This window comes from Myxine glutinosa, chromosome 10 (genome assembly GCF_964187855.1).
Source record: "Myxine glutinosa chromosome 10, kmMyxGlut1.1, whole genome shotgun sequence".
Taxonomy (NCBI): domain Eukaryota; kingdom Metazoa; phylum Chordata; class Myxini; order Myxiniformes; family Myxinidae; genus Myxine; species Myxine glutinosa.
Genome location: NC_136270.1, coordinates 69,098,542 through 69,111,914, shown reverse-complemented (window position 1 = coordinate 69,111,914; position 13,373 = coordinate 69,098,542). Strand labels below are relative to the sequence as shown.

General features: G+C 50.4%; 1 protein-coding gene across 9 annotated transcripts in view; it reads right to left on the bottom strand.

The window, feature by feature from the left end:
• Positions 1–13,373, bottom strand: part of LOC137434118 (myosin light chain kinase, smooth muscle-like) — a 281,545-nt gene that overhangs the window by 30,222 nt on the left and 237,950 nt on the right. The window lies entirely within an intron of this gene.

Here is a 13,373-nt window from a genome sequence, read left to right as displayed (position 1 = left end):
GGGTGCTCTCACCCTGCTAGCCCTCCGCGACGCCCTAATTAATCGATTCGGCATTGAACAGCAGAGCGAGCTTGTTAAAGCTCAGCTCGCGCTGCGAAAACGCAAGCCCCAGGAAGCCATCGGGGAACTTGCCCACGACATTCGCCGCGCAGTGGGGATCGCACATGCTAGCATGGCAGCGGATTCCCGGGAAAGCCTGGCGCTGGACCATTTTATCCAGGCCCTCCCGGATATTGAGCTCCGGCAACAGCTCGCCATGTGGCGCCCGCAGACTCTGAGCCAGGCGGCTGATGCTGCGGCCCGTTGGGAAGCAGCGAGGCCCCTGGCCCGGGGGGGCGAGCGTCTCGCAATGGCGGTCCGCCAGGTGGGAACCCCGATGGAGGGCGGACCCCTTAGGGGGCCCGCCCCCGACGTGAGTCCTGTCCGGGCATGTTCCGGAGGCTGGTGGACCAGCGCCTGGCGGGACCTGGACCATGGCAGGCGGCCCCGGAGGTGGCCCGCGGTGGACCACGAGCGGGTTATCCAATTCGGACCTACAGGGGGGGGAATTTGGAATTCCGGAGACAAGCACCTTATCAGGTGAGGTGCTATACTTGCAACCGTCTGGGTCACCTGGCGCGGCACTGTCGAGCCACGCGCCGGGATGATCCCCGGCGGTTGAGGTCCTCAACTCCGCCCAGGGGGGAGCGGGTTAGCCGACCCCAGACACCCCCCCGCCAGACCCCGGGAAACTAGAAGGTGTCGGGCACGTAGGGCGGTGTTCGGCAGAAGAGGATGGAGGAGAGCCCTCATTGACGCGACAGGTCATTTATTGTGGCCAAATTGGAACCGGTAGCCTGACAATCAGATGCAAAATTGCCGGCGTGGGGGTAGACGCCGTAGTGGACACAGGAGCTAGCGCCACGATCACCAGCCCTGTGGTCCTTGATTCGAGCGCAGGTGGCTGGGATAAGATCCAGCGCCTGCAAAATTATAGTTTGCAACTTGCTACCGGGGTAACGGCCCCGATCATAGGGCGTGGTTCTGTGACCCTCAAGTTAGGGTCGGTAAGGAGGGAGATAGATGTTTGGGTGGCGGAGGTGTGCGACCCATGTTTAATAGGGTTGGATTTGTTGACTGCCAGCGGTTGTAAAATCGACTTGTGCCGGGGGATCCTGCAGGTGGGAGTAGAAGAGCTGCCGTTAGGGGGAGTGAGCACGGCCGAGAGAGCGGAGCTGGAGGCTTCCGAGGCCGTGACCATTCCCCCAAGGGCCGAGGCGATAGTGCCGGCCCGGTGGGCAGCTCGCCCAACATGGCAGGAGTCCTGCGGCCTGGTCGAACCGGTGGCAGCGCAGTCCATACCGGGTTTAATCGTGGGCCGCACCCTTGTAAAAACGGACGGACCGGTAGTGGCCGTCCGAGTAATAAATATGAGTACAGAACCACGCACTATAGTAAGGGGCACGAGGGTAGCTGGCTGCACCCCAGTTATGGAAGTCGCGACAGTGAGGGGCGAGAACGTCCAGCCGAGCCGACCCCGGGGGGAGCCTTCAATAAGAAGTAGGAATTGGCCCGATCCCATTTGCGAGATGGTAAATCGCAGTAGCGTAGAGTTGGGAGGTACCCAGAGGGAGGCCTTACACAAACTGGTTGGGTCCCATTTGGACTTCTTCTCCCTGTCCACCGAGGATATTGGACGTACGGGCCTGGTGAAACATCAGATCCACACCGGTGAGGCCCGGCCTATTCGTCAGGCCGCCCGACGGCTCCCTTGGAGCAAGAGGGCGGAAGCTGACGAGCAGGTTGAAAAAATGCTCGACGCAGGCATGATCGAGCCCTCGGGAAGTCCTTGGATGTCACCTGTTGTGCTGGTCAAAAAGAAGGATGGGACCACGCGGTTCTGCGTGGACTATCGCCAGCTAAACAACGTGACACTCAAGGACTCATATCCCCTGCCAAGGATTGATGACACCCGCGATGCCGTTGCGGGCTCAAATTGGTTCTCAACTTTGGACCTCAAGAGTGGGTATTGGCAGGTGGAGATGGATAGGGCAGGGAAGGAGAAAACGGCATTTTCCACAGGTAAGGGACTGTATCAGTTTACTGTGATGCTGTTTGGTTTGTGTAACGCCCCCGCCACCTTTGAAAGATTGATGGAACATGTACTAGGCGGCATGCCATGGCAATCATGCCTGGTGTACCTGGATGACGTCCTAGTACATGCCAAAACGTTCCCCCAGGCAGTAGCTAATTTGGACCAGGTGTTCGGGTGCCTCAGACAGGCAGGGTTGAAGCTGAACCCGAGTAAGTGCACCTTGTTTGCCAAGGAGGTGGCCTATTTAGGCCACGTCATCGTTGCGAGGGGGTAAAAACGGACCCAGACAAAATTAAAGCGGTAGAGGAGTGGCCCGCACCACGTACCATCAAAGAGGTGCGGGGATTTTTGGGACTCTGCTCCTACTACCGGCGCTTTGTCGCGAAATTTGCGGAGTTGGCCCGTCCCCTCCACTGGCTTACGGAGAAGGGGACGCGATTTAATTGGACACGGGAGTGCCACGAGGCCTTCCAAAAATTGAAGGGGTGTCTAACATCCGCACCCCTTCTAGCTTACCCCACTAGCAACGGGGCATTTACCCTGGACACGGATGCGAGCCAGGAAGGATTGGGCGCAGTTTTGTCTCAGACACAGGAGGGCGTGGAGAGAGTGATTGGTTATTATAGTCGGGCCTTAAGTAGGCCCGAGCGAAATTATTGCGTCACTCGCAAAGAGTTATTGGCTATGCTGGCTGCCATGAACCATTTCCACCCGTACTTGTACGGGCGGAAATTTTTGGTTAGAACTGACCATTCCTCCTTGCAATGGCTCCTTCGGTTCAAGGAACCAGAGGGCCAAATTGCCAGGTGGTTGGAAAAGTTGCAGCAGTACGATTTTGATGTGGCCCATAGGGCCGGGAAGGCCCATGGTAATGCGGACGCACTCTCTCGGCGTCCTTGTCTGGGGGAAAACTGCAAATTTTGTGCGAGACACGAGGAGAGGGAACAATTGGGCGATTCGGACCCGACCCTCGTTGTCCGGGCAACCCGGGTGAGAGGGCCAATTTTGCCACTAACCGCAGATGAGGAATTCGGAACTTTGGCATGGAGCACGGCCCAGCAGGAGGATCCTGTCCTGGGGCCAGTGTTCAATTGGGTCAAATTGGGGCAAAGACCTAAGGGGGAAGAGGTCACCCCCCTCGGGGCACAGACCAAGGCGTATTGGGCTCAGTGGCAGACCCTGGAATTGAAGGATAACATCTTGTATCGCAAGTGGGTGGAGGTTCCCTCTGATAAAACTTCCTGGCTGGTGGTAGTCCCAAATAAATTTAAGACCGATATATTGCAACAGGTGCATGGTACCCGCCCTGGCGGCCATTTGGGCAGGACAAAGACGACATCGCAGGTACGCCGGAGGTTTTATTGGGTGAATATGGGGCGCGACATACAGGACTGGTGTCGGAGATGCGACGCCTGTACTGCCAAAAAGGGACCAGCACGGAGGATGAGGGCCCCCCTTCAATTACACCAGGTGGGGGCCCCCCTAGAGCGGGTGGCCTTGGATATCCTAGACCCACTACCCCGCACCCGCCTAGGTAATAAGTACATCCTCGTTGTGATGGACTACTTCACCAAGTGGCCGGAGGCCTACGCCCTCCCCAACCAAGAAGCAGGGGTGGTAGCGCAGGCCTTCGTGGAAGGATTTGTGTGCCGGCATGGGATTCCACAGGAGTTGCACACCGACCAGGGACGAAATTTTGAGAGCAAATTGCTAAAAGATGTGTGCAGTCTCCTGTCAATTCGGAAAACCAGAACAACGCCTTTAAGGCCTCAATCTGACGGGATGGTGGAGAGATTCAACCGAACTCTAATCCAACAACTGGCACTGTTCACCGCCACCCGTCAGGATGACTGGGACGAACATCTCCCTTATTTGCTCATGGCCTACCGAACCAGCCAGCACGGGGCCACCGCATGCAGTCCAGCGTTGCTTATGTATGGGCGGGAGTTACGGGCTCCCGCCGACTTGCTATGCGGTCCCGTGCCAGACACAGTGGTTAACCCGCCGAGGGAGGGGTACGCACGTCACCTAGAGGAAGGCATGGAGCTAGTCCATGCCTTCGCCCGCCGCCAACTCCATCTGGCGGGTGAGAAGAGGAAGCGCAGGTACGACCACCGGAGCCAGGGGAGTCAGTACACTCCGGGGATGAAGATTTGGTTCTTCAATCCCCGGAGGAGGAAGGGTAGGTGCCCGAAACTCACCTCTCCCTGGCAAGGCCCGGGGGTCGTCCTGTCGCAAGTCTGTGACGTGGTAGTAAAAATCAAAATGGGGCCACGAGCCCTCCCTCGGATTGTCCACGCCGACCGGATAAGGCCTTACACCGGCGAGCAGGCGCCCCCGGGGATTGCCTCGGCTTTAGATGCCGAGGCGGGACCCAGTACCTCTGAATAAGGGGGGGCTTATTAGTGCCAGAGGACTGGGGGATTGATGAGCGATGGGCCCGGTGGGTAAGGGTGGCATCCCTGCCACCCTTCCCAGGTGGGGCAAAGGAGCAATAGTTTATGGGGTGTATGGCAGTGAAAACTAGCCCGGGTGGGTTAGGATATTGATAGGGACCTAGAAGATGACATTAGGTAACGTTAAGTTTAGATAGTGACTGATACCTGTAGTGGGGACGCAGGTAGATTAGGGTGGATGATAATGACGTGGGAGCGCAATAGTTTAAAGGGACGACTGGGAAGCGCAAGTTTCAGAGGGGAGTAGTTAGATGAGATGATGCTGTGTGAGAACTGGACAGGTGTGTGGAGCAGTGGATGAGCAGTGAGTGTTGTGGATCAGCGCAAAGGCGCTTGGGGAGAGAAGGGTGCAGGTGGCACCAGGTGTGAGAGCACAGGTGTGCAAGTAAAGGTGGTGTGGAGAGAGTTGGAGTAAGTGGTACGGAGTGGTGTGCATGGTGCGAAGGTGTGGATGGGGGAAGAGTGGACCCCTTTCACGAGTACCCGGGGCGGGTAGTGTAAGTGTTAGGTAGAGGGTATAGGTAAATTGTGGTTGGATATTGGCATTTGTGGTGCGGTTGCAGAATGGTATTGTGGATGGGTGCATTAGTGTTGTGGAAATGGCTGGGCGTGTAGCCTGTTAGTGTGTGTAGTTGGTTGGGCACTCCACCACTGTGAGGATGTCGGCCAGGTGAGGCCGCAGGTGGGCTCTGGGAGCCGTTAGTGTCAGTGGGGCCCGAGGATCCGGAGGACGGACCCGGGTAGCCCAGTGCCAGAGAGGGCACAGAGTGGGGAGAGCGCCAGAGGGCCTTCCCCAGGTAGTTAGGTTAGGGTAAGGAGCAGGTAAGCTCGGAGGCAACTGCAGTGGTGGAGGTGTGCAGGTGGGTAGACCTGCTGGGAGAGCTACACGTCGCGGCCCAGAAATTGTGCGAGGGCACCGGGAGATGAATCGGGGGAGTGAGACCCCAAATTGAAAAGTACCACAGTTTGGTCAATGGGAATTGGTTTTTAGAACCCATAGTGTAAGAGGGCCAATGGTTTGGCAGGAGAAAGACCCCGGGTAATGTAAAGTTGTTAAAGTCATTTAGGAAATAGTTAGGATTGATGAACCTGTCGCACCATACGCAGCCACTTACCTGTGGTGATGATGATGACTCCACACCTGTGTTTTCTATGTTCTGTGTGCAGGAAATGAGAATTGCTGTGTGGATTTGTGAGACGCATCACGACGTGGATGAGACATTGGGGTGATTCCATCTCTCCCTCCTTAGGAGGGACTGATGATGAATTGGTGATGGCAAATTTTGATGTTGAATTGGAGATGGCAAATTTTGATGAGAGTTGGAAATGGCAAATTTGATTGGTTAGGAGGGAGAGAAGACGAATTTGGTTTATGGGAGGAATGGGGAAGACAGTAGGGACGTTTGTTGATTTGTAAAGTAGATGTTTATGGGTAGTGTTGTGTTTTGTGGATACAGTAAGGGGTAAGGGAGGGGCAATGTAGGTTACCTGGTGGGGGGGGGGGGGGCGTACGGTAGGAACGTACCTGTCTCACCTGGTTCCCATGTGCCCCCAGTGTGCATCATCTTATATTGCGTGCACTTTTGCGCCCTTACCACCTTACTCACTTGTCTTCTTTTTTTTGTCTCCCACCTCCGAGGATCTGGCTTTGGGGCAGAGAGAGAGGAGAGAGAGGTGCTGGCTCTGCAGTTGTGGGCCTGTACTTTTGCTGCTTGCTGCCTGGATCGATACACCATATGGACCGCAATGTTTGTGGCCGCCCACCATGGACCGCAGTTCTTTTGCGGGCAAGCACCACCCGTTGATGGACCTATGGGTCAACGTGGCACCTATGCCATACAGGTGAACCACTAATAGTTGGCCCCCTGACGGCCACAATTTAGAAATGGACGCGGTTGGTGCCTTTCTTTATTTTTGAAGGAAGCCAGAACACCAAGTGGGCTCCATGAAGGCAAGACCAGCGGCAGAACATCGGCCGGCTGCGACACCACCGGTGATTATTGAACACTTTATTGGTGCACCGGATGGTGCTGACTGTGTTATGGGGTGGTGCTTTTGGTGCTTGGATGGGGTGCTCTGCACATTATTAAAGGCCATAAGGCCACAGAGCACTCGTGGGTTGGTGTATCAATGCTGGCATGCGTGCTCTCTCTCTATGCATAACATCTGCATGTGTTCCTCCAAAAACAGGTCCTGGATCGTAGTGTAAATATCAGTGTAGTCTTGTGTAAATAATGCTCCCTACCGGCTGTATGTTTAGTTTGAGGATTCTTTCCGCGATTCGGTTATCCTGTGGGTGTGTTTCTGTGAGGAGAAGGGTGCAACGTCGCAGGGGGACATATTTACTCATTTGTGAACATCTGTAAAACTGTCGCACTCAGGGTTGAGTTAATAGTAGAGGGAACTACATCTGAGTGCCACACTAAAGCAAGTAAAAATTTATCGGGTCGGGACGCCCCGAGGTAGAGAAGGGTGCAATGTTGCGGATATGGGATTTGGCCTCCATCCATATCCGCTTGTAAATATTCCCCTATTTCCCCAATACTCCCCAACTATCCCCAATCCCCCATTCCCTAGTCCCATTGTCTGTAAACAACACTCTGTAGCCCCGACCTTCCCCTTTTTCCCCCATTAAATGTCGTGCCCAGGTTCACCGCATCTCACGTAGACAACTATAGGACATCTTGCTCGTTATTCTTAGTCTATGTCAGTTAAGGACTCGTTTCCATTAATTCTGACTCTTCGTTGCACCAGAATGTGATTGTATGGCACCAGTAGTAAGTTTAGGACCTCCCAATACCTCCCCGCATCTCTTCCTCATGAAACAACAACACCAACAACAACAACAGTGGCGCGGGGAGTGCGCGTCCTCACTCCGGCTTGGTTAGCCGCCATTGACCATGTGCTCCGACGGGGTTACCACGCAGGGGCTCACTGTCAGCTCCTCGTCAAGGGCGGAGCCCGGTAACCCCCCGCACCCAATAAGAAGCGGCGGACCAATTCCATCTGGGGCGGAGCTAACGAGCCGAGGGCGTGTGCAGGAAGACGGAGGTGACGTCAGATGCGCTTCAGCTACGAAGAAGAAAGGACGCCACCTCCTAGCGCTGAGAGATACCTCCCGCATCTCTGGACCGGACCGAGTCGATTCTGCCCCTGAGCCAAGGTGCACCTTGAGCCATCGACTGCCTGCCCTCCCCTGCCATCAATCCCTGTGTGAGTCAGTCTTGTCCCGTTTGTCTGTGGTCTGTCGGGAATAAGATAAGACCGTGTATAAGTGCCCATCTTTCTGTGCTGTACCTCTGTGCCGTGTAATCTAAACGTTCTGCATAACCCATATTATATCCTCCTCCGGAGGTCTTGAGAACTGTACCCCTGGTGTCGTGTCATTTAACCCAGCCGTTGTGTCCTTTCCTTCATTGATTTAGCATAGCGCGATTCGGCCAACGTTCGAGTGTAATCGGGTAACTTGTGCGAACACGGCGGCCATTCCGCTCGGCCCATCATAACATCTAAGTCGTGTCCGTAACAATATATATATATATATATATATATATATATATATATATATATATATAAATAGTGGACATAGCTTTAAGACGATCGATCTTTAATTTTTGACAAGCTTTCAACCAACAGGTCTTGTTCTATTAGTCGACAAGAACAGCAGGCATGCATACAAATCAGACAGGTATGCATGATGTTGATATATGAATAAAATACATACAAAAAGAAGAGATATCGTTAACGCTTACTCACCTTCCTCGAGTTCAACGAAATTGAGCTGCAGTTTACAGCTACAGTTTACAGTTTCAGTTTGTACACATGTACATATATAAACACATACAAGCACATTTTCATATGCTGTTTATATTTATATAAATACACTGCCTACATTTATTAACGACATATCTACATGTAAAAGGGATGTTTATGAAAAATTGAAGTGAATGAGTTACGGTGAATGAGTTGATGAGTTGATGTGGATTGAATGATTTGAAACATTCTTTAATCATCAAAATTTATGCCATGAGGGAATTTTGTCTGAAGTTTGTGTATCTAAAAAGACACGTCCGTCTCAGAATTGTGGTGTGTGATCGATTTGTAATTGATTATATGGCAGAGATTTGCATATCGTCTGTTTTTTTTTGTTTGTTTTTTTTGTTTTTTTGTATACAAGATCGAGGCTCGTGAAAGAGCGAACATTAATCACACAGAAAGACAAACAGACACATAAAACAAATAACATCGGGAGCGGTAGACAAGATGGGGAGAGAGGGGGCAGGACACAAACACAACATTTGAGAGCAGGGACCGAGAGACATGGAGACATCGAGAGATCTGTGGGAGGGAGAGGGCTTTGGGGGGGAGGCATGTGAAGGGGGGTGGGGGGGGGTGGGAGAGGTTTAAACATATGGACACTGCCAGGACTTCCAGGAAAGATCTGTTGAGTGATCTGGTTGATTAAAATGCATAGTGTAAGGTGGAGATTTGCCCTGAGTGGTGTGAAAGTTACGGATCTCTCACCGTGTGTAAGTTTCTCAGTTTTGCCAACATATTGTTTGGTTCACTTTTGACAAGTGATTAGGTTTATGACTCCTGTAGATTTACTGTCCATATTGGAGGTGATGGGGAACTTTTGTCTGGTGCTCGAATTGCGGAATTTATTTCCTACTAATAAATGCTTGTGAATAATACATTTGTTTCCTGTGCATTTATGGAAGCCTGGAATCTTATTGTATTTATTGTGGGGCTTTGGGTGCTTTGCTTTTACTAAAAGGCCCCTGAGTATCCGACCACATCGAGATCGATGTCGGTGGAGGTTGAGGAAATGTGGTGCAGAGTGTTTTTGACTGATGGAGGAGAGGACCATTCGTCTGCACTTTAAATGCAGTGACTTATTCAAAATACTTGGCAACTTGGGATGAGGTGGGGAAGTAGATGGTTACCAGTGGGACACGTTAATTTAGGTTTGGTTCATTGCAGGTTTGGGTTTGTAAGTCAGAAGGTTTGGTCGAGGTCTGCGTTTTGCTCGGTTTATCGCTTCTTTCACAGAGTGAGGGTCATAGTGTCTCACAATAAAGTGAATTTCTAATTGTGAGAGAGAAGTTTCTTCTACCTTTTTTGTTGAGCAGATGCGTTTGACGTCTTACGTGAAGTGATGCAGATTATATGTGATTATATATATATGTATATCTACAATCTACAGTATATCACTTTCGTTGAACCCGAGGAGGACTAAGAAGACCTGTTGGTCTAACTCTAAAGCTTGTGGAAAATTAAAAAATCGACCGTCTTGAAGCTATGTCCACGACTTATTGAATTTCTTCCGATTACATACATATATATGTATGTATGTGTATATATATATATATATTGTAAATGATAGCACACTGAGCAGTAAAATAAAAAAAATTAAATCTTTATTAATACCCTGACGTTTCAAGAACAAACTAGTTCTCTTCCTCGGAGGTGTTGAGTGTGGTATTAACCGTTAAGTTCCGTAGGGGACGGTTCACGTGATGGATTGGCCCAAGTCTTGCCAATCACAGGGCTTCCCTGCATTCAAATGACTCTGCCGTTTTTGACGTTGTAATAATTGATTGCGTAGTGCTTTGTATGTGGGATGTAAGTTGTTGTGTCGGTTGATGGAGTTTTTATCAGAGTACCAGGCCTCGACAATCTCGCAGTTCACTCTCAAAGATCCTGTGCCAAGGATCATGGGGTGTGTGTGTGTGTGTGTGTGTGTGTGTGTGTGTGTGTGTGTGCGTGTGTGTGTGTGTGTGTGTGTGTCACAACCAATGACAACCTGTCTTGTCATCTTACAGCACGTTGGTGTTCAGTTAGCCTTGTGGTTAAGCGTTTGGATGTTTGCCCCACATAATTAGCTTCACAATCATCACATTGTATGTTGTAGATGACATTCTTTCTGTCAAATTTGTTCACCTGGTCTTTTGGCTTTGACAGCTGTGCTGGTAAGGATGATTGTGGTTTGTGGGTGATGTTGATGTTGTATTCACGTAGAATGTGGCTTGTGGTTTCAGAAGTGTGTTGTATGTATGGAAGTGCCACCCTGTGTGGAGGTGTGGTTGGATTGTTGTTGCCGTAGTTGGATTTCCGGCGACAAGATTTGATAAATGCATTTGGGTGGTGGTTTTCTCGTAGTAGTTGAGTGACGTGGAGCATTTCCATCCGGCGTTGTTCATGGTCACTACAGTGTGTTTTTACACGATCTACTAATCTGCGAAAACAACTTCTTTTATGGCAGGTGGGATGACCACTACGGTAATCCAATACTTTGTCTGTGTTAGTAGGTTTATGGTACACCTGCGTGTGTAGCTTGCCGTTTCCGTCCCTGGAAAGATGTACATCCAGGAATGGCAGAGACACAGCTTGTTCTACTTCACATGTGAATTGTATTGCTGGTCATGTTGAATTTATCTTTGTGTGAAACGGTCAACAACCGCCTTCTATATGATCACGAATGTGTCGTCAATGTACCACAGCCACAACCTTGGAGAAGGATCACCATGTAGTGTTCGATCTTCAAAGCGTTGCATCACCAATTCGGCGATGAGCCCTGAGATGGGTGAGCCCATCAGGGTTCCTTCATGTTGATGATATATGGTGCTGTCGAATACAAAGTCCGTTGATTTGAGGCAGGGTTGAATGAGCGTCATGAGATGTCCAGAGCTGAGGCGGCTGTTGCTCTCTAGTTCTAGGGTCATTGGTGATGTATTGTTCTCAGGTGTGCGTTGCTAATTCGACAGGTATGGATGTAAATAATGAAACCACGTCGAATGAAATCATTATTTCATCACTTTGGATGCGGACATTTCTGATTCTGTTGATAAAATCTTTAGCATTCTTTACATTGTGTACTGAATGTGTTGTTAAGCGTTTGAGTCGGTGGAAAAGCCACTTAGCCAGATTGTAGGTGGGTGCGCCTCAGAGGGCCAGATTGTAGGTGGGTGCGCCTCGGAGGGCCAGATTGTAGGTGGGTGCACCTCGGAGGGCCAGATTGTAGGTGGGTGCGCCTCGGAGGGCCAGATTGTAGGTGGGTGCGCCTCGGAAGGGCAGATTGTAGGTGGGTGCACCTCGGAGGGCGAGATTGTAGGTGGGTGCGCCTCGGAGGGCCAGATTGTAGGTGGGTGCGCCTCGAAGGGCCAGATTGTAGCTGGGTGCGCCTCGGAGGGCCAGATTGTATGTGGATGCGCCTCGGAGGGCTAGATTGTAGGTGGGTGTGCCTCGGAGGGCCAGATTGTAGGTGGGTGCTTCTTGGAGGGCCAGATTGTAGGTGGGTGCTCCTCGGAGGGCAGGATTGTAGGTGGGTGCTCCTCGGAGGGCAAGATTGTAGGTGGGTGTGCCTCGGAAGGCCAGATTGTAGGTGGGTGCTCCTCGGAGGGCCAGATTGTAGGTGGGTGTGCCTCGGAGGGCCAGATTGTAGGTGGGTGCCCCTCGGAGTGCCAGATTGTAGGTGGGTGTGCCTCGGAGGGCCAGATTGTAGGTGGGTTTGCTTCGGAGGGCCAGATTGTAGGTGGGTGCTCCTCGGAGGGCCAGATTGTAGGTGGGTGCACCTCGGAGGGCCATGATGGGTCGTTGTGGGACATCAATCTTGTGAATCTTTGGTAACCCGTAGAAGCATGGAATGACAGTCGTTTGGTCTCATCGTGTCCCATTCTTGATTTGTGAGGAGGTTTACATCTCGTAGTTTCTGTAAGGCGGTAATTACCAGCTTGTCAATGGTCTTCGTAGGGTCACAAGGCTTTGTGTGGTAGATGTTGTTGTCACCCAATAGAGCTTTGGCTTTGTGGTTGTAGTCTACGTGGTTCATCACAACCGTGGCAATTATTTTACTGCTCAGTGTCCTATCATTTACAATATGAATACTGAGCTACAAATCTTTCAACATGTACATATATATATATATATATATATATATATATATATATATATATATATATATATATACATATACATATATATATATACATATACATATATATATATATATATACATATATATATATATATACATATATATATATACGTATATATACATATATATATATATATATACATATATATATATACATATATATATATATATATATATATATATATATATATATATATATATATATATATATATATATATATATATATATATATATATATATATATATATATACACACACACACACACTACATGACCAAAAGTATGCGGACACCCCTTCTAATTAGTGGATCCGGCTATTTCAGCCACACCCATTGCTGACAGGTATATATAATCAGGCACACAGCCATGCAATCTCCATAGACAAACATTAGCAGTAGATTGGGCCGAACTGAAGAGCTCAGTGACTTTCAACGTGGCACCATCATAGGATGCCACATTTCCAACAAGTCAGTTCGTCAACTTTCTGCCCTGCTAGAGCTGCCCTGGTCAACTGTAAGTGCTGTTATTGTGAAGTGGAAACGTCGAGGTCTCTCGGAGCAACAACAGCTTAGCCACGAAGTGGTAGGCCACACAAGCTCACAGAACTGGACCGCTGAGTGCTGAAGCGCGTAAAAATCGCCTGTCCTCGGTTGCAACACTCACTACCGAGTTCCAAACTGCCTCTGGAAGCAACGTCAGCACAACAACTGTTCGTCGGGAGCTTCATGAAATGGGTTTCCATGGCTGAGCAGCCGCACACAAGCCTAAGATCACCATGGGCGATGCCAAGCGTCGGCTGGAGAGGTGTAAAGCTCGCTGCCATTGGACTCTGGAGCAGGGGAAACACACTCTCTGGAGTGATGAATCACGCTTCACCACCTGGCAGTCCGACGGACAAATATGGGTT